This window comes from Pteropus alecto, unplaced genomic scaffold (assembly GCF_000325575.1).
Source record: "Pteropus alecto unplaced genomic scaffold, ASM32557v1 scaffold60, whole genome shotgun sequence".
Taxonomy (NCBI): Eukaryota; Metazoa; Chordata; class Mammalia; order Chiroptera; family Pteropodidae; genus Pteropus; species Pteropus alecto.
The window spans coordinates 3,313,806-3,336,147 of record NW_006430726.1 but is presented as its reverse complement, the minus strand read 5'-3'; the positions used below and the strand labels follow the sequence as shown (position 1 = coordinate 3,336,147).

The 22,342-nt window shown below is 45.5% G+C and overlaps 1 protein-coding gene across 5 annotated transcripts in view; it reads right to left on the bottom strand.

Annotated features, from left to right (window-relative positions):
* ZNF710 (zinc finger protein 710) overlaps positions 1–22,325 on the bottom strand; it is a 52,681-nt gene extending 30,356 nt beyond the window's left edge. Inside the window, exons 1-3 of one of the 5 annotated variants that reach the window (XM_015594373.2) lie at positions 22,147–22,324; positions 21,521–21,599; positions 20,955–21,046 (exon numbers count right to left, since the gene is read on the bottom strand). The gene's annotated coding sequence lies outside the window, so the exon portion shown is untranslated. Of the gene's footprint in view, positions 1–14,157; positions 14,537–20,954; positions 21,047–21,520 lie in introns of those variants that run through there. The other 4 variants (XM_025049830.1, XM_006905271.3, XM_025049835.1 and 1 more) reach the window with 4 other exon arrangements.
* Between the last annotated feature and the right edge of the window lie 17 nt (positions 22,326–22,342).

Below are 22,342 nucleotides of genomic sequence, written 5' to 3'. Positions count from 1 at the left end.
CGATGGCTGCTTCCTGACAACCCCATCACCAGCACCACCAACAAGGGCACAGCAAACACACACACACACACACACACACACACAGGAATTCGGAAAAGGGAGGGCAGCTCACAACTTCCTGGAGACCCACAATGCAATCCACTCTTTCAAATAATGCAGACAAAATAACACAAAGAACCCTCCCTTCCCCAGTGAAGCCCCCTGCATGTGTTATCCTTTCTTATCCGAGAGCCCTTCCAGGAGGGGCTGTTATTTCCCGTTTTCTAAACTCTGAGGCACGAAGAAGGATAGTGAGTGGACCAGGCCAGAAGCGGGAAGTGCCCAAGTTTTGAAAGCCAGGCCTGGCCAGACTCCGAAGGCCATCTCTTAAACCACCTCGCTCTACTGTGTACCAACGATCTCTCCCACAGGCCCCACGAATCCCATGGGATAAGTGGAGGGGCTCATAATACAGTTCTTGGTCCTGCAACTGGCCACATCAGGTCAATGATACTCACACTGGTCCACACTCTGTTCAAGAGGCAGCTGCCAATCACCCACTTGGGTGTTGTCATGGCAACGTCAAACTATAAAAGTCTCTAGAAATTATTCTCAATTTCCACACTTAGCTCCTCTTGGCTTGGGTAACACCTTGCAGAACACCTTTGGTCCACCACCCATACTTTTGTATGCTACTGGCCTAAGAATGTATGGTAGTGTTTAGAAATTTAAGCCTTGTAAATGCAGAGGTATATATTTCCTCTTAGATACAAATTCTACTCATAGGCAAGAGAGCCTCAAATTTGCCTTTTCTAAATATTTCAAACGTGCATTCTTAATTGCTACTTTTGGAGGGGTGTTTAATTTTCTACAGTCATCTCACCTGCCGTTCCTCTCTCTTAAAAACAGAAAATAATACATTTAAGTTTCTCAAGTGTTCTTGGAATTTATATTCAACTATATGTGGCCTGCTGAGCTCCATGGAGCTGAGGTTTGTAGAGAATGTTCTGTCAAAGAGAAATTCACAAGTGCTCAGGATAGAGTACAAAATATGCAATCCCTCCACCACGTGCATAACTCTGCTGGGTTTCTCCAAATGAGAATGGGCTTTGGTTTCTACCAGCCCAAACCTTTGCAGGCGTCATCTCAGGAGAAAAATGGCACTATACCAGTTCACGGGTGGCTCGAGTTGGCCACGACAAGACTGGAGGCTAAGAACCACCTGAAGATAGTCTAAGATGGACTCTCGGGTCTTTCCCAGACCCAGTGAATTTGGGGCTTGACACAGGGAACTGTATTTTAACAAGCTCTCCCCAGCAGAGAATAACAACTGGAGTGGCCACTACGAATATCCCTGCTGCCTAAGTCCCAGGAGTGACAGGGTGTCACCAGTGGCCAAAAATCTGGTCATGAAAAAGTAAAACACGCCTCAACAAAACCAACTGGATTTTTCCCCCCTCACTGGGGCAAGTGCTGTGCAAAGCCCTAGCACAGAGACCAGTGAAAGAAATCCAGCTTGGTTCTTTAGTTGTTGAAAGTGGCCTCACATTCTCCACCCAGCTGGGCCTGGCATGTAGTAAACATTCAACTCATGTCAGCTATTTTTTAGAAAAGAAGATTAAGGCCCAGAAAGCCTGCAATTGGCTGAAAGTCAAATTCTTGGCAAAACCAAGACTCGTCCTGAAACTCATGCCTCGTTCCTCTGTGCCTCAGTTTCCTCATCTCTAAAAGAGAGAGGATACTTGCTGATTCTTATGGTTATTGTGAAAATTGAATGAGGAAATGGTTTTGTAAATGCACTTAGTCTGGCCTCTACTAAGCACTCAATAAATGATAACTATTCATATAATCATTATCAATTCTGAAAGTCGGAGAATGACAAAATCTGTTCCCATGGAAGCTGGAGTTTGCCTTCACAAGGTTCACATGGTTCTCACTAGCACTAAATGCCCTGGTGATGCTAAATGGCCAGAATGGCCCCTACATATCTGTGGGTCCCTTCCGGGTGGACCAGGAGGGCTCACCGCCTTGCAAAAACCCCACCCCACGACACACACCTGGCCAGCGTTTGTTCTTGGGGAGACCAGGTGATGGAGGCTCTCTGTAAATATGTTCCTGGGCCAAGCCCTTCTGAGTTTTTCCAGTGGCCACTCATCCAGCACATTTATTATGTCCATAATATGCCAGGCATGGGGCTTGGCACTGAAAAATAAAAGACCAGCAATAAACAGAGCAGAGCCTTCCCTACCACGAGTTCATGAAACTGTAAAGTGGGTATAAAGTGCTTTTCTTAATTAAAAAAAAAAATTCTATTAGAAAATTAACAAAACCATTCATTGCAAAGAGTTTGAAAAATTAATACTCCTTCTCGCCTTAACCCAACCTCTTCTGGTCTATTTCTTCCTGGTCCTGCTCAAGCATGTGGTTTTCATGTGGTTTGGACCGTGGTGTGTACAAGCTGGCGTCCTGCTGGATGACACAAGCACTTTTCCATATTGCTTGTTAATAATCAATAATCTGTGTTCATAAATACTGAAATTCACTTGAGTGTACAGATCACCACTTGCCTGCCCATTCGTGCAATGAACAACATTCAGGTTGCTTCTAATTTGTCCACACTGTCCATGAAATGCCTTCATGCATTCACGCCGAGAGAAGATGAACGGAAGAGGCAAATAGTGTGTAATTCAATGGTTTCAGATGGGCCTGCAATGAATAATGCCACTGTGTGAACTAGACAAGTTAGTTAACCTCTCTAAACTTCAATTTCCCCAAAAATGGGCATAATGCTTCCTTCGTACAGTGTGGAGAGGATTAAACAGGGGACCATCAGGAAGACACTCAGCACAGGGCCTGATACTCAATAAATGTGCACTTTCTTTTCTCTTACATATCAGAAGGTCAGAACTGTGACTCCTAAATGCCTTCTCAAGGACAAGGACAATCTGTGGAGATACCCTTGGGACACAGTGCAGCATCTTCCCAAGCCCTCTGCACCGACTGCTAAATTCTGCGAGATTTAGGATTCGCAAACTCAAGTATTCAGGGGAGAAGTCACATGTGTTCTGCAACTTCAAAATGAGTCAGGAAAAAATATATACATGTACAAATGAAGCATATATGGGAAAAGTTAGTCTCTGTTATATTTAGTCATGGGTGTATAAGTATTTACTGTACCGTTCTTTCAACTTTTCTCCAGGTTTGAAATTTTGATAAAAACCTTGAAAAAAAAATCTTACTAATTTAAAAGGTAAAAAATGGCATCATATTTTTTAAAATTCGCATTGCTTTTATTTATGAGTTCAACAAATATTAATTCAGTATAGTATCTGCCATGCAGTGAATTGACTTGACCTCTGACCTCGTGGAGCTTTCCACCCCATTTTGTTGGTCAGGTATTTATTCGCTAATTATATTGCCTGTTCCCTTAGTCTTCAAGTTTAAATCTTGACTTTAAAACCCATATACATATAGGATCTTGGCAAAATTCAAATATTAACCCAATAGGGGTCTTATGATAAGATCTTTTTTCCCAGGCTCTCAATTGCTTTGAAGAATTCACATAGTGCTTACAATGTAGTCAAATCTATTGAATTTTTTGGTGAATTTTTTAAAATTTCTAAACTTTAGAAATCAACCTCTAGCTCAAGATTTAGTATAAACTGTATATATTGTTACATTTGTTCCTTCTTTATATTTCATTTAAGTATTATGGTGTTGACTAGCATTTGAAAAGCAATGTTAAACAGTGATGTATTGACAGGTCTCCTTATTTTGTTACTGGTTTCAACAGGACTGCCTCTAGTGCTTCACAGTTAATTATAACATTGGCTATAGGTTTGAAATAGATATTCTCAATCATGCTAAGAATGTACCCTTCTATTCCTTTTTTGGTGTATTGATCAGGTAGAGATGGTTGCTCGATTTTAATCAATTTCCCCCTGCATATATTGGACTCAATCCGGTTTTACTTCTTTAACCCATTAGCGTGACGCAGTTACTATATTAAGCTTTCCTAATATCGATACTTCTCCCCCACGTGCCCCACTGGGTTACGGTGGATGGCTTGTTTAATATAGTATCAAATTCTATCTCTGACATTGCATTTTCATTCTTTAACATGGTCTCTTTGCCATGTTTAATATCAGGCTTATTTTGCTTTGCAGAATGAATTGAAGAGCTCTCCATCTCTTGCTAAGCCATGAAACAGCTCAACGTTATTAGTATTAGCAAACATGAAATAATCACCTAGCAAAAACACTTGGGACCAGTGTCTTCTCTGGGCAGAGGGGGCAGTGCTTTGATAATGACTGCAAATTTTTCTCAATTGGCAACATATACATTTTCAGAATAGCATGCATTTAACTGAGATTTTCAAATTTGAGCCTACTGTGCATGTCTTTATTTTTAAAAATCTATCTACTGCAATATCCCCTTTCTCGTTCCTATTACTTTTTCCTTTTCTCCTATTTCTCAGAGTTGCCAGAGGTTAGTCTACTTTATTGTTTGTTTAAAAACAGAATCAGCTCTTGGATATATTTGCTAATTTCACTGTGTTTCTGTTTCCTAATTCATTTATCTCTGCCTTTATCCTTACTATTTTTTTCTTCCTGTTTTCCTTAGGGGCTGTTTTTTATCCTTTTTTTCCCTTTAAGATCTCAGGCTGAATGCTTGATTTATTCTCTTTTTCTCTCTCCCTTTTTAATAATAAAAGCATTTAAGGCTATGAGAATAGTGCCAGCTGTCTCCCATAGGTTTGGTTATGTGGCATTCTGGTGTTCAATGCTTTCTAAATATTTGTCACTATATACTTTATTTCTTCCTTGACCCAATAGCAATTTAGGAGACTGTTTTAATTTTTTTCAAGTGTTTGGGTTTCAGTTTTAAATTTACAATAATTTGGTTTACTGCCTGGTGATCAAAGAACTCCGTGACTGGCACAATTTGTTTTGGGTAGTATATGAATTCTTACAGTTGGTTACTGGTGGCTGACAGAAATGTTTGCAAAGCATAAGCTTGCTTGCAAAGCCCAAGTGCTTTTAAAAGTGTTTGCTTGCCATAATGTTATGTCAAACCAAACATAAAGAGAATATAAAGTTCGATGTGCTTGTAACCATGTTTAAAATACAGTATATTTACATATGTGCATTGAAAAAGACTATGAGAAAATATATAAAGATACATAAAAAATACATATATATAAAAATATATAAAGATATAAACAGTGTTGGTAATTTCTAATTGGTGGAATTATGGCCAATTTTTACTTTCCTTGCATTTTTTTGTATTTTCAAATTTTCTATGTAAGCATAAAATTCACTGTTTTATTAATAAGATTTCTTTACATGTTTATTTGCCTAAGGCTTGGTAACAAATGTTCCATCCTGAGCTCTCTTTTTGCAAAGATTCTCCCTGGCCAGGGAGTTAAATGAAGTCACCAAGAACTTGAGTAATAATTGAATTTGGACTCAAAACAGTGCTGACACCTGAAGACAGTGGCCCTGTGAGAAACCCACAGTCATTTGGACACTGAAGTTCCCCTCTGGAGGTGGAAATTCTTTCCCAGGGGATACCAAGGAGAACCACCCTCACCCCTTCATGCTCCTCATTCTCAAATGAGCATTCTCCACCCTCCACCCATTACTGTGATGGCGGAGTCTTCCTTCAAAGAGAAACACAGTGAAATCCAACTACTACAGATGCCCTGGGCAGGCTTCTGTTTTCTTTATTCATCAACATAATCTCTGAGGCCCACTAAAAAACAACTGCACTTTCAACGCAAGGTCAACTGCCAGAGGCCATCTGAATTCAGAGGAACTTTGGCCCTTGGAAATGGAGAAGGTGGCTGATGTCCACCTTGGCTGCTCCATCAGCCCCTGCAGCACACCCCAGTACCAGCAGCGCTGGAGAGAGGGTGGCCAAATTTCCACAAAGCCCAGTTAGCCCGTAAACGAAAACTCTAGATCTAGAAGCCTGCTCCATGACTGCCCACTCTGAGAAGAAAGAAGGGATGAGAAAGGACAAGGGGGAGAGAAGAGGTGTGTGTGGCAGGAAGAGGCAAGGGGAGGGAGAGGCGAGGTGGTTCCTGGGAGACCCAGCATTTCATCGGCGTGTGACTGGTGAATACCCAGCTGGCCCGCACGGGGCTCTTTCTTCTGTTTCTCTGCCCTCCATCCTCACTGCCCTGAATCTTCTCTATTTGAAGACAGAGGCAGAGGGGAGGGAGAGAAGGGTACCCAGGAGGAAGGGGCACAGGTGGGTCTTCAGATATCTCGACTGACTTCCAATGACCCCAGCTGAGTCTGGTGGGGAGTCCGGGGCCACCCAAGTCAGAGGGAGGAAGACATTCTTAGAAAGTCAGGGAGAAGCATACTGACCAAGGTGCCCTTTCTCACAAAAAATGTACTAAGATGGCCAAGCAAAGATGACAAGGGCAAGAGCAAGTGAAGTGAGAGGCAAAGGGATGCTGGCCTGTGCCCAGCTCCCCGGTGGAGCATCTGGTCTCTTGGGAATACTCACTGCCTGGGTATGACTTAGGTAAGGGGTGCAGAGCAGGGTCTCATGATGCCACCAGGGAAGAGCCACAGGCATCCTTTCCCTATAAATTTTGTTCCACCCCAACCTGTGGCTTCCTCTGTTCAGCCAGCCAGAGCTGTGCCCACCACTCTGAGTGTTCTGGGCAGTAACCTTCAAGTACGTATATGTTTAAACCTAATGCCACTTACAGGCACCAACTTCCTGCCCAATGCTCTGGGGGTTGAACCCAGAATGCAGCAAGGGCTTGCAGACATCCCCTGGTGGAAGAGTTCTCTCCAGGGAAGGGGTGCGCCCAGGGCGTCGGTCAGCAGAACCTGCTAAGGGAGAATGGGATTGGACAGGTGTTTTAGCTCTAGTTTTTACCTAGAAGTCAACAAGCTCTCCAGTGGTTCATCAGACCCACCTCTGCATCTCTTACTTTACCTTCTGGTATGTTCTAGGAGTTGGATGGCGGAGTGGTTCAAAGGCTGAAGTGTAAACTTTGTACTCACCTGGGCTGAAATCCCACTATCATCCCTTTCAGGTGCAAGGCCTGGGCAAAAAGTGGCCACCTTCATGAGTCTCGGTTGCCCCGTCCCCGAAATGGGTCAGGGATGTTGTTTCTCGCACGGCCACTGAATTCAGAGTCTCGCCCGGGGCTTGGCTGAGAGCGGGAGGTCAGCCGTCACTGGTTCTTCTCTCTCCCATCGCGAGATTGGGGGAACCTCAGCCTGACGATGTCATGCACTCATGGGACACTTCAAAAGCCCTTCCTACACTCTGCAGTCGATTCGGGAACTACACATACATACTAACAACACACTCTCGTGGAAATATTCCACTTGGGATTATTTCTTGGTGAGTTTTAAGAAACACAATCAAGCATAGAAAACATACGTTTGCAAATTATCTGTAAATAGCTGGTGCAAAGCAGACATTTTCAGTGAAATGAGAAGGAATTCAAACAAAGCTGTTATACTCGTTCCTCCGAGGGGTTTCTCGACTTTCAGATTAACATTTCTGAGGGGATTTCCTCACGTGGATTCAACAACAACAAACGCAAGTCCCCCAGTGTGAGCCAGAGTGATCTGTCATATCTCTTCTTTGCTCAGAACCTATTGGTGATTCCCTCAAGCCTCTGGATGAAGTCCAAGCTTTTGGACACATTCCCAGATCAGTCCTACCACCCACCCAGCTCCATCTTCTACCATCCTACCTTACACGCTACCTCACATCCTCCCAAACCACCACTGACTCTTCAAATGCTCCTGTTCTTACTTTTGCGTGTTCCAGCCCCCGGTGGAATGGCCCTGCTCCCCCTGTCTGCTAAGACCCCGCGGGCGCCAACCCTCTCACAGGACACCAAAGTTGCCATCTCCGCCAGGCAGTCTGTCCTGCACAGCTCCTTGCCCTCACCACGTTCCAAGAGTTACCTTCCTGTGCTCTTGTTAACACATCCGACATCCCTTCAGACAGAGGACTCGCTGGAGACAGAGGCCATGTCGTTCCCCTTTACATCACAGCGTTCAGCACGTGCTAGGTGCTTGGCAAATGTTTGCCGATTGAATAAAGGAATAAAGAAATGGCTAAGGGACATTTATAAGAAAAAAAGGGGATTCAGAATGGGGCGGGCCTCTCCTGACTTCACAAGTAGTAATGATAACCACGTATTACATAGCACAAAGCACAGCTATAAAAAGTAGGCTCATGAACCTGGTTCACAGGCCATGAAACCAAGGGCCAGAGGGGAAGGCTGAAGTTCATTGGGGCTAGGAGATGGCGAGCCAAGACAGAAGGGCGTGGCTCCTATCCTGAGTCCTGTGGCTTGAAGTGAGGTACTCCCCTCACCTCTGGCCACACGTCTGTGGGGAGCGATTTTTAGATCCACTCCTGCCCGTGGGGTAAAGGGCAGCTCTGCATTTCTGTTCAGTGAACTTTTTGTCCTATAGAGCTCCCCCAGGCCGAGGAGGTGCCAGGTCAGAAGCTGGAACACACACGGGAGCAAACATCCGACTCCACCTCAGGCCACCCAGACCTGAGACCCTCACTCTGGGACCCTACACTCCCCATACTAGTAAGAGCGGGCGCCAACCCTCTCACAGGACACCAAAGTTGCCCACTACTTATGCCCTCGGTGGGCCCAACACCATTAAAAAGTTTCTCCAAATCTTAATTGACCAAGAAGCAAAGTGACAAGTTTCACTGGAATCTAAGGTTGCAGAATGGGATCTGTAATATCGTGTCACAAATGGAGGCAGGGTCGGAGTGTGGGATGTGGACGGGCCACTCAGGGAAGAGAGACAGGACCCGGCCGATAAGAGATCACATCCACCAGACAGATAACGGGGCTAAAATGACAAAGCAGCTAGAAGCCGTCGCCGGCGCCTTGAGAGAAAGGAAGAGCATATTAAATTTTAAACAAAGCCCACCCCAGGGGAACTTCCAGCCTCCCTCTCCCAACCCCGCGCTTCTCATTTCCAGCACACAAGTCGTCTGCTTCATAGAAACTGAAACGTCCTTCATCTCAAGGGGCTGGGTTTTTGTGTTTTTGTTGTTTGTAACCCAACGGGCAGCAGCTGGCACACTGTGTCTCTGGGGAGGAGGCAGCTCGGGCCTCCATGAGCATGTGGCCTTCCCGCCAGGCCCGAGAATGCACGGCTGGCTGGGACTGGGCCTCAGCTGGGACTGGACCACCTGGACAGGATGGTGACGGGGGTGCTGGGAGCCAGAGCTGAGCAGATACAACAAATAAACAGCGATGCACTCAGACATGCCGGGTCTGAAAGGTGGGCACCAGCCTAGGTGTCACTGGGAGTAAAGAAGAAGGAAGCTAAGAAGTAGGAAAGCTTTTCGGAGAGCAAAGGAGCAGGAGCGAAGAAGGGCACGGGACAGGAAGGTTCAATTTAGCCGAAGCGAATGTTACTTCCTCGGTAATTCCATCAAACCTCCTTCCTGTCCCTTCACCTCCCCAAGACAGTGATTGAGGAATTGGGGCTGCAAGGGCTGGGCAGGACCTGGGGGACAATCTGAGGTCTGCACAGGAAATTCTCCGTCACCCTCACCCCACCCGCCCCCTATAAACAAACACCAATTCAGCCAGAGACAACCGGTTCTGGTCTCTGGAGTTAGGGGAGCATGCTCGTTTTATGAGTATCCTCTGGAATCTTCGAAGCAGGCTCTGCCCCAGGCACCCCAAGGATGGCACCTTGAGGTTCCCTGCCCAGCTGCCAGCAGTCAGGAGGCCAGAAAGGCCTCTGGCCTGAGCCCTCAAGCCCCCCTGCCAATGGAGGGTGAACAGGGGAGCTTCTCCTTCCTTCAGGCCTTTCCCCCACCAGCCACTCTTAAGCCAACATATGCGTGAAACATTTGGAAAGCGATGTCTTAATAATACACACCAGGTTTTAAAAGAATAAGACTTGGTATGCACCCAAAAGGAATCCAAAATACCATACAACGTTTCTGGAGGGCAATTTAACCCTTTAAATCTAGAGCCTTTAGAACGCGTCCTTGGCCTAGGGATTGACTTCTAGAAATGTATCAAGGCTGTGGGCAAAAATGCCCAAGGGTGTCTACCACAGAACTCTGTATGAGACAGAAAGACAAAACAACCTAAATGTGGGAGACTGCTTAAATATATTATGTTCCATCTGTTCAAAAGAATACCATGCAACCCTTTAAAGTGACTTGGAGGAGAATGGTTAACCCAATGAAAATTTTAAGAACATATTGTTAAGTAAAAACACACAAAAACAGAAGTAAACAAACAAACATGGTATATTCAGTATGATTCATTTTTCAAAAATAAAAATATATGCAGGAAGTATCTATAATATACTAAAATATTAATAATAGGTGGTTTTTATTTTCTTCTTTCTGCTTATTTCCTAAAGTTTCTGCAACGATCATAAATCTCTTTGTAACAAGAAAAAAAAAAAATCAATGAAAGCTATTTTCTAAAAAACAAAAGGAAGAGATCCGAGACCCAAGAGAGTGCTCATTCCTTGGACATTCAAATCTAAACTGGATCCGAAACAAAACAAAACAAAACAAAACTGGACAGAGACATCTTAAAACCACCTGAGAATATTTCAGGGACTAAGAGGTGGTTTCCAGTGACAAGGAAGTGAGATTCTCCCTAAGGCCTCAGTGAGTGCAGGGAGGGTGAAGCCCGGGCGGGAGGCCAAGCTCCCCAGGCCACCCAGGACCCAAACTTTTGTCCAGGCCCTTCCAGTCACCGCCACCGCCACCGGGGGAGGGAGATGAGAGCTAGCAGAGGGGCCAAGGTGTGAAAAGGCAAAACAAATGGGACTTCTGTCCTTGATCTAGGAAGAGACAATGCCCAGCCCTTCCGACAATGAACTCAAAGGGGGAAAAAAAAGAGGCAGGTTCCTGAGCTGAGCCTGTTAATGTACCTGGCGACAGGGAATGCATTTTTACAACTAAGGCATAAAGACCCCAAATTAGGGGTCTGGAAGAGAAATTCTGACAAGTTCTGCAATTGAAGCAAAAGAACTCAGCTGATGTGACCTGAAAGTTTTTCCGGATAAGCTAGACCTCAAGCAGGTGCCGGAGTGGACCTGCGGGGGGCATTAAGGTACCTGGGTGTACCATTTACAGAAGCCGGCCTGCGCCTAAGAGAGGATCTAGAGCCCAAGAACGGAAAAATTCCACTGGGCATGGACTTAATTATTCAAGTCAGGAAAATGGAGGAGCAAAGGGAGACATCTGAATTCCTCCAGTCCTCTTTATGATCAAAAGCTTTAAAGTCCATCTCGAATATCAAAATTTGTCCACGTGGGAAACCATCATTGGGCACTTCCTATCCATCTGTGCATTCGGCAAAGAGCTGGGTGCAAACTTCACCCCGGGCCAGCTCTGTGACGTTCAAGCACTTCCACTTCCATCGGCCAAACCAACCAAAATGGACCGGGTGGCTCGTTAGGATGCAGTCCTTGTAAAGATGTCGGGAGCACGGCTGGATGTGCCAGCTCAGGCCCATGGATCCCAAAGACTTCCTAGCCCCACAAGCTTCCCTTCCTTAGCCCCGAAGGCCCCTGCCTCTTTCTGAAGAGATGACGACTCCAACTTAGAAAGTAAATGTGACACCGCACAGGAAGACAGGTGGTGCCGGGTGATTTTCTGTCTCTTAAAGACGTCAGATTCTTTCTCCAGGTGAAGCTGCATCCTATAAACTGCATCCTCATATCATATGTGGCCCGTACCTTAAGCTTTGCTCTCAATACAGCATTTTGCTTCAGCAAAGAGGAAGCAGTCAATACCCTACTTTGAAAACAGCACAGGTGTTTCTGAGACAAAAAAAAAAAAGAACAACAAAAGCAAAGAAAGCACCTCTCCCTCCCTTTAATTAAAGAGATGCCATCCGATTGCACCTCTGGACAGAAAAATAACAAAAGTTATTCTTCCAGAATCTTCCAAGTACCAAGTGCCTTGAGCCCTGAAAACTTCTCCACCATAAAACAAAATGAAGATATCAGCTTAAGGCACCAGGAAGTGCTCCCTCAGCACCTGGCAGCAGCTGGTACCCACCTTAGGCCGGTTCAGACAGTAATAAAAGCTCCCTTGAAATAATGTTAAGGTTCAGACACTGTGATAAAAGCTGGGAACTTCAAAGGTAGGACTGCAAAGCCCATCCCTAATCCTCCTCATTGTGTCTCAGGTGGCTGCCTGAGCTTTGCCCTGTAGGCACTTGTGAGCCAGCCAGCCAGGTGGAGGAGGTGAGATGGAACTTTACTCTGGCTTCCTTGGAGGCGGGGCAGGGTATAGCCATTGGTTCTTGAACTATGAGATGTCAGTTCAAAATAAAGAGAACAAAAAAATACTGATCTACAGAGATGAGCCCAATGGTTCTACAGTGAGAACAGGATACAGTGCCAGGCTCCCAGGCGCTCTCCATGAACTTGGGCAAGTCATTTCAGACTTCAGAGCTTTGGTTCCTCAGTCTATAGAAACAGCAACCCTGCTCGGCGTTGCAGAGAGGGGTAACTAAAAGGGGTAACTTACATGAAAACGCAGAGTGAAGGTGAGATCCTTCTTCCCTCCCATTCACCCACCTACTTTTCCTCCCTAACCTTCTTTAATAAGGTTTTTTTTAAATAGATAGTACACGCACAAGGTACAAAATTCAAAATATAGAAAAAGATACAGAGAAAAGTCAGCCCCCACTATGGAAAACCACCATTACTGGTCTCCTAAATATGCCAGCAGAGCTATTGCCCAGGTAGGCTTTCTGTCCCTTATTTTCTCACTTAAGAACATATCTCATCAATCACATGGGTACAGGGGGACCTTTTGCATTCTTTTTTATAGCTGCAGAGAATTTCGTGGTATGGTTGTAGGATAATTTATATACCAATTCTCTACTGATGGACATTAGTTTTTGGGGTTTTTTTGTTTGTTTGTTTTTTTTTTTGCTTTTACAAGCAATGACTCAATGAACTATCTTGAAAAAAAGGAACATTTCACTTGTATACAACATATCTAAGAGAAATTCCCAGGTTATGCACTTTCAGTTTTAATAAGTTCTGTCAAAATGCTCTCTACGCAGGTTGTACCATATGACACTATCAGTGATTATGTGTATCTGTTCCACTGTCCCTTCTCCATAGTAGACTTGCATTTCTGTTATTACTAGTGAGATGAATACATTCTTATATGGTTAAGAACCATTTATATTTCTCTTTCTGTGAACCATCCATGTTCTTAGCCCATTTTAAAAATGGGGTCGATGGTTTTTTTCTTATTGATTTGTAGTTCTTTAGATATTAAAGAAATTAGCTCTATCGCTGATATGTTACAAATATATTTCTGTAGTTTTGAGAACTAGGAGACTGCTTATTTCACCACAGGATTTTTACTTGTGTAGGGTCAAATATATTAATCTCTTCTTTAATGGCTTCTGGGTTTTAAGTCACACTTAGTATTTTCCCCGAGTTCATTTTTTTTTTTTTAATATTTACCATCTTTAATCCATTTGAAATTTATTTTGTGATAACGTGTTCACTTTTTTAGACAGCTATCAAATTGTCCTAGGTCACGAATTTTTAAATGCCATCTTTATTTCATACTAATTTACCTTCGAGTGCCTTCTCTTTCCTCTCTTGCAAATCCGAGGCTCTCTCCAGAGCTCAGTTACCTCGAAATCAGGCCCTTTCTCTCCATGGCCCTCCCATTCCTTCATTCCATTTGTGAGCCAAGAGTTGCTCCACCTTATCGCAACTGACAATCATACATGTTACTTTGAATCTCAGTATCTTAGAACAAGTGGAGATACCAGAAGCAACCCTTCATTTTACAGCTAAGGACAACTGAGATCCAAAGAGGTGAACTGGACTGTCCCAGATCATGGGGCAGGTTAGTGCTTGTGATTTTTTTTTTATTACTATTCAAGAAAAGCTATTGATTTTGGCATGAATTCTGTTCAATCAATAGGTATCTATTAAGTAACTACTCTGCCCAATAGTGAGCTAGGCACTGGGGCTCCAGAAATAAATGGCACAACTCTGAGCTTTCAAGAAGCTCATTATCCAGTGTGGGGTCTTAACATACACACCACTAAAAGGTAAGGCAACAGTGGCCAATAAATAGAGAAGGACAGGCTAATTCTGAAAGGGGTGGCATGGGGAAGGCTCAGAAGATACATACGGTTTTTAATGACCAGCACTTTGTCCAAATATGTAGAGAAGGCATCGGCAATAAGGGAACAAGAGGCCAAAGTGGGGCGTCCGGTGGTATATAGTCAGGAAGGAAGTAATCTGGCTTCGTGTTAGCTGTGAATGGAGCCCTTCAAAACTGCAAAATAAGTTATAGACAAATAGACCCATCTGTAGAGCCTTCATATCTGGCAGAAGGCAACATATCCTCCCTGGAAGAATGTACCTCCAAGAATTCTCAGAACTCTAACAAGCATAAGCTCACAATCGAAATCATGAAACACATAAGGAAGCAAGCCTTCATGAGTGGGAATCAGCAGAAGCGTCCAACAACAGAACTATATCTGCAAATACTTCAGATATTGCAATCATTCGATATGGAATACAAAATAAGGATGTTGAATGTGACGATGGAAATAAAATGCAGAATTAAAGACATATGTAAGGAATAAGAGCTTATTTAAAAAAATGAAAGAGCATGCATACTCAAAAAAGGATAAATTAGAAACCCAGAAATAAAAAAATATATAATCATCCAAATTAAAAACTCAGAGAGCACCAAAAATATTAACAGCAATGAATTAAAACACATCACATATATTAAAATCTGTGAGTTAATATTGGTACTAAAAATACCTCATCGATGGGCTTTATAGAAGATTAGAGCTAATTAAAAAAAGAATTAGTAAACTGGAAGACAAATAAGAAATTACCCAGAAAATATCACAAAAAACAAACAAACGAAAAGATTGAAAATGAAGACATTAAGAGACATAAAGGACAGAATAAGATCTAACATACATCTAATTGGATTTCTCAAAGGAGAGACTCGAGAGAAAAGGATGGAGAGACAATATTCAAAGAGATAATGGCTGAAAAATTTCTAGAACTGATACAAGTCACCAATCTTTGGTTTCAGAAAGCCCCAGGAAGCTTTAGCCAAACAAAATAAAATCCACTCCTAAGTACAACACTATAGTGAACTGCAAAATACACACACATGCACAGACACACTACTACCACCACCAACAACCAACCAGGGAGGAAATTGCCAAAAAAAACCCAAAAAACAAACAAAAAAAAAACTGGGCTACCAATGAAAGCCAGAAGATAGTGGAATACTATCTTTAAATACTAAGAGAAAATAACTGTCAAGCTAATGTTTTATACCCAGTAAAACAATCTTTTAATAAAGACGAAATAAAATTTCAGCCACACAGAAACTAAATGTTTTTGATTAAAAGACCTTCACCACATGATGGTCTGATCCCAGAAAATGAGGCCTGAGATTCAAGGACAAAACAGTAACTATGTAGAAAATCAGAACAACAGTTAACCATATAGAACATCAAAAATTATGCCCGATTTGTAGAATTAATGAGAGAAAGAAGATGCAGCTAACCCACTGTATGGCAACTGAACACGAGCAGGGACGGTGACTTTATATAAAGCATTCCATGGTCCTCTCATTGCTTGAAAAAAGATATATCGACACCAAGTGACTTTAAACCTTATGTAGTCTGCATGCATCAAAAGAACAGAAATAGAGTGTATAAGTTCCAAAGCAGTACAGAGGAAAAAAATGGAGGGAAGAAAAGGGAAAAAAACTTTCAATCAATTTAAAAGAGTGAACAGAGAAGAATCAGAAAGAGAAGAAAGCGAAAGCACAAAATAAGACGGCAGAGAGATACCCATATATACCCAAAGCTGTAACAAATGTAAACCTAGTTCTATGCTGCTCACAGGCAACATGAGGACAGGAAGGGATATGGGCCAAGAGTCCTCATCGTGCAGGCTAAAACCACAGACATGGACCAGAAGCAAGTAGCAGAGAACCATGGCCTCGGCACCAAAGTGTAGGCTAGAGAGAAGGGATGGAAGAAAAATCAGGATCAGAGAGGTCGGAGAAGGACCCAGAGTGAAAAGCCAGAACCCACTAGGGGAGAGACTTATCACGACAGTACCTGCCACGGAGAAGTCAGGGAAGGAGAGGCCACAAAACAGGCCCCTGGGTGTGATCAGGGGGTGGCCGGGGCAGGACACAGGAACAAGGGCTTGGGTGATGGTGGGCATAAGGCCCAGGAGAGCAGGCACAGGCTTCTCAGCCTGGGGCAGGGGTGGGCAGGGCTGCTTCCAGGAGGGCTGTGCAGTGTGGGAACAGGAAGAGTTCGGAATTTCAGAGGTGACCTGCTTCTAGGTAATAGCAAGTCCACAGCAGTCTCGCAGTCTGTAGCTAGTGAATGGATGGGAGGCGAGGCTGCAGGCCCAGGGCTCCCAGGATCGGAGGGACGTCAGAGGGGTTAACAAATCAGCACCGCCAGCCTCCAAAGGCTACCTGATGCTTACTGACAGGCTGGCTCAGACCCAGTCTTCATGGGGCGCATAAAACCACCACTAAAGTTTGGCTATTGTTTTTCACCAAACACATGCATGACAGCCTTCCCCATCCGGAAGCCCTTTCCATTGCTGCCCCATGGGGAATAGGATGGGGTGAGCGATGGCTTTCGGACACTACCCAGAAAACAAACCACGCATAACTAAGAGTCATGGTTTGCCGTGTAAATCTGAAAGATGGGCAGTCCTGCTCCATGGGGATCATTCTTACCTGATTTTGATTCCCTATTTATTGCACACTGGAGGGGGTGGAGGTGGGGGATGGAAGAAAGGGAAGGCAGGCGGGCCACAATGTGATCCCTTATTCTTAGCTTCTGACTGCACTAAAAATCTTCACGTTTCCAATGGTTCTCTCAGTACTCCCAAAATATACATACAATAGGGCGTATAAATTTAATATCAGAAACTCCTTTATGATGATGGTAGCAGACAACAGAACCAAACTCACCCCTAGAGGCCAACCCACTTCTAATAGCCCTTTCACTCCATTTATAAATATATAGATTTTCAAGATAATACATCCTGATAAAAATTCAAATGGCACAGAAATGAATAAAAGAGAAGACAAAAGGGCCTCTGTACTTGGGGTAAGGCACGAGTAATGGGGGAAGGGTCAGGTCTGTGAGCTACATCCATTAATTAGTAGGTAATAAAAACCAGTTATTTTACCTTTTGAAGCTGCTGATTTGACAAACATTTGGTCCTGCTTTGGCCCCTAACCTCCTTTAATCCCCTCTTTCAGAATCCATCCCAATTTCCTGCTACCACTTCAGCCCCGCTTTATGACACTGCAATTCTTCCAGAACCTTCCACCCAATCTTAGAATTTTTAATTTAGCTTGCAGTACTGCAGCAGTCCTGTTTTCTCATTTTTTTTTTTTTTCCCCTTGCAAACAAATGTGAGTTGGGCCCAATAGTGACACAGGCCCTCTTGGGCTAGCCTGGCAATTGACGCTACTGAATACATATCCTCGGGAAAACCCTTTCTATTTTATGCCTGAACAACTGGAAGATGCTTACTGGAAAAGTGGGGGCCTCTGTAATCTCAATTTCTGTTCTACCCTAAAATGCTCCTCCCCAGTCCCACCTGTTACTAAGGAAGGCTCCGGGACCAGGGACTCTGGGGCCTGCCTGCCTGGGTGCCAGCCTGGTTCTGACACTTACTAAGTGTGTAACTTCTGGAAAGTCACTCAAGATGAATGAGCTAATATATGGAAAGTGCTTTGAATCGTACAAGAGCTGGGAGCGGTTACTCAAGAAAGGCACTGGTCCCTAGTCGGGGGAGGCGGCCGACCCCTTTGAGGCTCGTGGAAGTTATGGGGCTTCTCTCCAGAAAAGTGCACAGACACGTAACCCTCTGCACAGCTGCAGATGCAACTGAAGCCCACCCACAGCTTGTAAGGCTCAAGGACCCCTGGTTTCGGCCCTCAGGTCTTCTTCACAGCCGCGTGAGGATCTCAAGGATCAAACTCCATGGCAGTTCTTAAAGTATCATGTTCACAGGCATGAACTGCTGAAAAGGTTCCTCCCGCCTCGTTTGGGTTCAGCTTTCAGCAGAAGTCTTAAACCTTTCTTCCCCCGAGGCCCTTTTGACCCTCCCCAGTTTTTCTCTCTGCTTCAGGCCAAACCCTCCCAGGTTACCTTGAGATAATCTCTCCCTAAGCAACAAAACTCCATATGCTTTTTTGAGAATTATTCTGATCCTTCCCCAAAGCTGATGGTCCGGCCCCTCTCTTCAGCGCTTCCTAAAGTCCGACCAGAGCGGACACTATAGAGCTGCTTGCTCGCCAAAGGCACCTCAGAGGTGGATGCTGGGTAAGCGCAGGTCCTCAACACACATGGAGGCTGCACAAACCAGCAAAAGCCAAAGATCAGAGAAGTCAGAAGGAACTTGTGAATTCTCTCGTGACCCCGAGGAGAAGGGACTTGCCCTAGGTCGCCCAACTCATTCACAGCAGAGCGGGGAGAACCTCCCAGTTCAACACTTTCATTCCATCAGCATTTCTCAGACTTTACCCTGCTGCGCCAGAATCTTGTTCAAAAGCAGACTCAGCAGTTCTGCTGAGGGGCCCGAGATTCAGCATTTCCAACCAGCTCCCAGGGGATGGTGATGTCGAAGGACCACAGACCTCAAGGAGTACCAAGGGCCTACAAGGCCTTTAACCTCCCCGGTTAAAGACTCTTTACCCACCCACCCTTCACGTGGCTGTTTAAATGCCTTTTCTTCAAGAACACCTCCCTTCCCCTTCCTCCGTCATTATCAGTTCCCATAACCTCTGTACTTTTTCTTTTGAAGCATTTATAACAACTGTAATTAAAGACTATTTGTGTAATTATTAGTTTAATGTCCGTCTCCCAGGGAGACTGTAAGCTCCACGAAGACGGGACCAGCTCAGCAACTGGTAAATGACACACTTCCAATAAAAAGGTTGGCCTGGACCAGCATCCTGGTGTAGGAAGGTAAGGTTTACACACCAGGAAAACACCTTCTGGAGGCCTCAAGAACACCATCTAGTTTTTAAATTCCCACCAGTTTCAAATATATGCCAACCATAATTTAAGTTAAAAAGTATACTTTTCGGGGGAAGGGGGAGGAAGCAGTCTCCCAAATCTTTATCAAGTGCAAAATAGCCCCGATCTGGTACTGGCCACTCTGCTTGGGGAACAGTCAGTCGGCCTTATGGTCTCCACTGGCTGAGACATCTTCGGGTACTGTGTGGGCCTTGGCAAAGGACGCAGAGAGCACGCTCCCTGACCAGCCTCAGTCCCCTGAAGACTGACACTTTCAAGTTTTTCTGCTGCCGTCCTTTCAAGGAACCCCAAAGCTCTGAGTGCTCCTCACTCCTCGGTGTGGGCAGAGCCGTCTTGATCTCATCGACAGTCTAGGGAGGCAAAGTCTGATGTCAGTCTGTCTGGATTCAGGTATCGGCTCTGTGCCCTTGGACAAGTTACTTAACTCCTCTGTGCTCCCATTTCCCAATCTGCCAAATGGAAATAACAGTAAGTAGTAGGTAGCACACGCCAAGGGCGAAGGGAGATGACATTCATAGAGCACTTAGCCAAGCCTGACCCAAGGTACATGATTATTATTATTATTCTTCCCAAAACCAATCCAATTTTGAGATCTCTCTATTGTTTTGCACAAGTCTCCACCCAGTGGCTCAATCCACTCAGGGTTTACTCTTGCGAGCCCCTCCTGCCTTACCTGTCAGGATACTGAAGCAATGACTCACTGCAAAACTCTGCAGCTTCCATCAATCACCTTCCTGTCCCTGCCCCCTATTATCATTCGTGAGCTCCTTCTGGGAACATTTATCCCAGCTAGTATTTCTCAAGGGCTCTCTATGTGCCAGTAACTGTTCTAGGCACAGGGGCTTAACAATGAACAAAGAAAGACCTCTACCCTCACGAATTGAGATTCCACAAGGAGATCTAATCCACAAAGAGAGATAAGTTTCGGTCTCTGGCCCTTACATCTCATTTTCTCCCCAGACTAATCCTAAATAAATCACAAGTACAAAGCATGAAGAAAGCATTCCAGATCAAAAAGTGCTAAGTGTGACTTGGGAACATCCTGATGACGAAGGTACTGCTCCGCTGAACCAGTGGACACCCAGAAGCACCTGGTTCCCCCTAGCAGTCACACCTGCACGTCAAATCCTTCAGAACAGTATGTGCAACACGCCTGGAAAATAAGGCACTCCATTGACCCACCTCCTGCACATAGCATAGAGGGGCCGGACATAGCATAAGGCTGTGGGTTCATGTTCTCACAGCCACGTCCTTTGGCCGGAGCTTAATTCGGGCTCCTGAGAAGGAAAAGAAGCAGCGGCCTTGTGGAAAGAGCACTGGGAACGGACTCTGAAAGCGCAGGTTCCAGTGCTGGCTCTGCCACAGACTGTGGGACCCCAGGCATGGAGCTGGCCTCATGCCTCCGTTTCTCTTAGACAACTTCTAAGATCCTCTTCTGGCTTTCAAGTCCAAGGGCTGGGAGCAACTACCAGTAACATGAGATTGAGCAGATTCGCAGATCCCTTATTCAACAAACGTGCCCCTGCCCTGGGATTGGGGGCGGGGGGTGAGCAAGCCAGATGAGGAGCCTGTGGAGGGGCTCCTGAGAGGCACCCGAGTCCTCCTTTACTTATTTCTGCCCTTCTACAGGCACAACTCCGGTAGAAAAATCTCTGGGCCACAAAGTAAATCTAAAATAGAAGTACGAAATCTCTGGTGGTCCCATTTAGTGACCCTTTCTCCAACTCGAAAACCATTCCAGACCCTGCCTGTCTCTTTGTCTCTAGACATCGAGCCTAAAAATAAGTCCCACTGGTTGGAATGGAAGTGACCCAAGTCGAGGACCAATGACTCGCTGGCCATACATCACAGGACAGGGACTCACCCAGGAATCTGCTCTGAGGAGAAGAGCGAGCCTCTGCCCCTACTTCAACTCACTGCATCTCCCTCCAAGGCCGCAGAGGCAACCAGGTGAGCCTAGAGGAAAGAAAATGTGACCCAAATGTCCAACTCCCCCTACCCAAAAGAAAGCATTTCCACCGCATGTACAGCAAGCCGGGTCCTGCAGGTCATTGGAGCACTACAGTGGTTGGAACTATAGGTGACCAATTAAGAGGTCCTGTTTCAAGACTGACAGATGCCTGGCACAGGGTGACACGTGGCCCAAGGACCAGCTGACAAAACACCAGAAAAGCTCTAGAAAATAACATTCACTTTAAAACAAATGAGAAAGGGACAGCCATACCGAATCTCCAAAATCAAAACCAGACAGGCCCGAGGCTTTGATCACCAACACTAAGAGTACATTTTCTAACGTCTAATGACAATTAGGGGTGGTTTTCTTCCCCACCCCACCTGGCCCAGCAGGTCCTTGGGGAGGGCGCCACAGGGATGCAGGCCCCAAGCCGTCTACTAGGCAGAACTGAATGAACTCTGACAGTTTCTACTTACACGTGCACAAAGGCAGGGCTGAAAGAGCAGCTTCAAAGTTGGCTGGGTGACTCCCGAGGGTGCAAAGTCCACCAAACACCTGTGGGGAAATTTTGTAAATTTCCCAGGAGCCCACTGGAACTGGTTATGTCCCCTCCAGGTCGTTGCCGCTTGGGAGTTTCCATTTTGCAAAGAAATAAAGGCGCCCCGGGCGCCCTGAGCAGTTCAGGCGCTAGGGCCGCAACTCCAGGGAGGGCCAGGAGAATGGTCAGTCGCTAGACCGCTCCGACGGGGAGGAACCAGCCCCTCGCAGTGTCCGGGAGACAACGCACCCAGGCTACGGCTGCGCTTTGCCGGAACCATCGCGGATCTTAGAGAGACATTAATGACCGTTTGGGGTTAGTTAAAATCCACGCAAGCACCTCCCTGGCCTCTTAAATCTTCCCAAACTTGAGCTTAGACTGGAGGCAAGCAGTGGCAGCGATCATAAAAGTCATCTTAAGAGGCAAGTTGGAATAAAACCCAATAGGCACTACTTAGCAAGTCCGCGGTTAGGGGGGCGGTGGCAGAGGGCAGATCTGTGGGATCCGCACGCGCGGGGTTGGGAGGCAGGGCCGCCCCGACGGTCCCTGGGTCCCCGCGCCCACCTGGCAGCCTCTGGGCCCCTCATCTGACGCCGACGATCACACCCCTCAGCTCTGTCCAATTAGGAAAATGACCGCGAGGAGACGTTGAGAGTGGGCGACGGGGAAAGGGGGGACAGACTCAGGAGGCTGAGGACAGGCCGTGGGGACCCAGCCAGCCGGCGAACGTCTTCAACAGGTCCCCGGCCGCGGCGCCCCG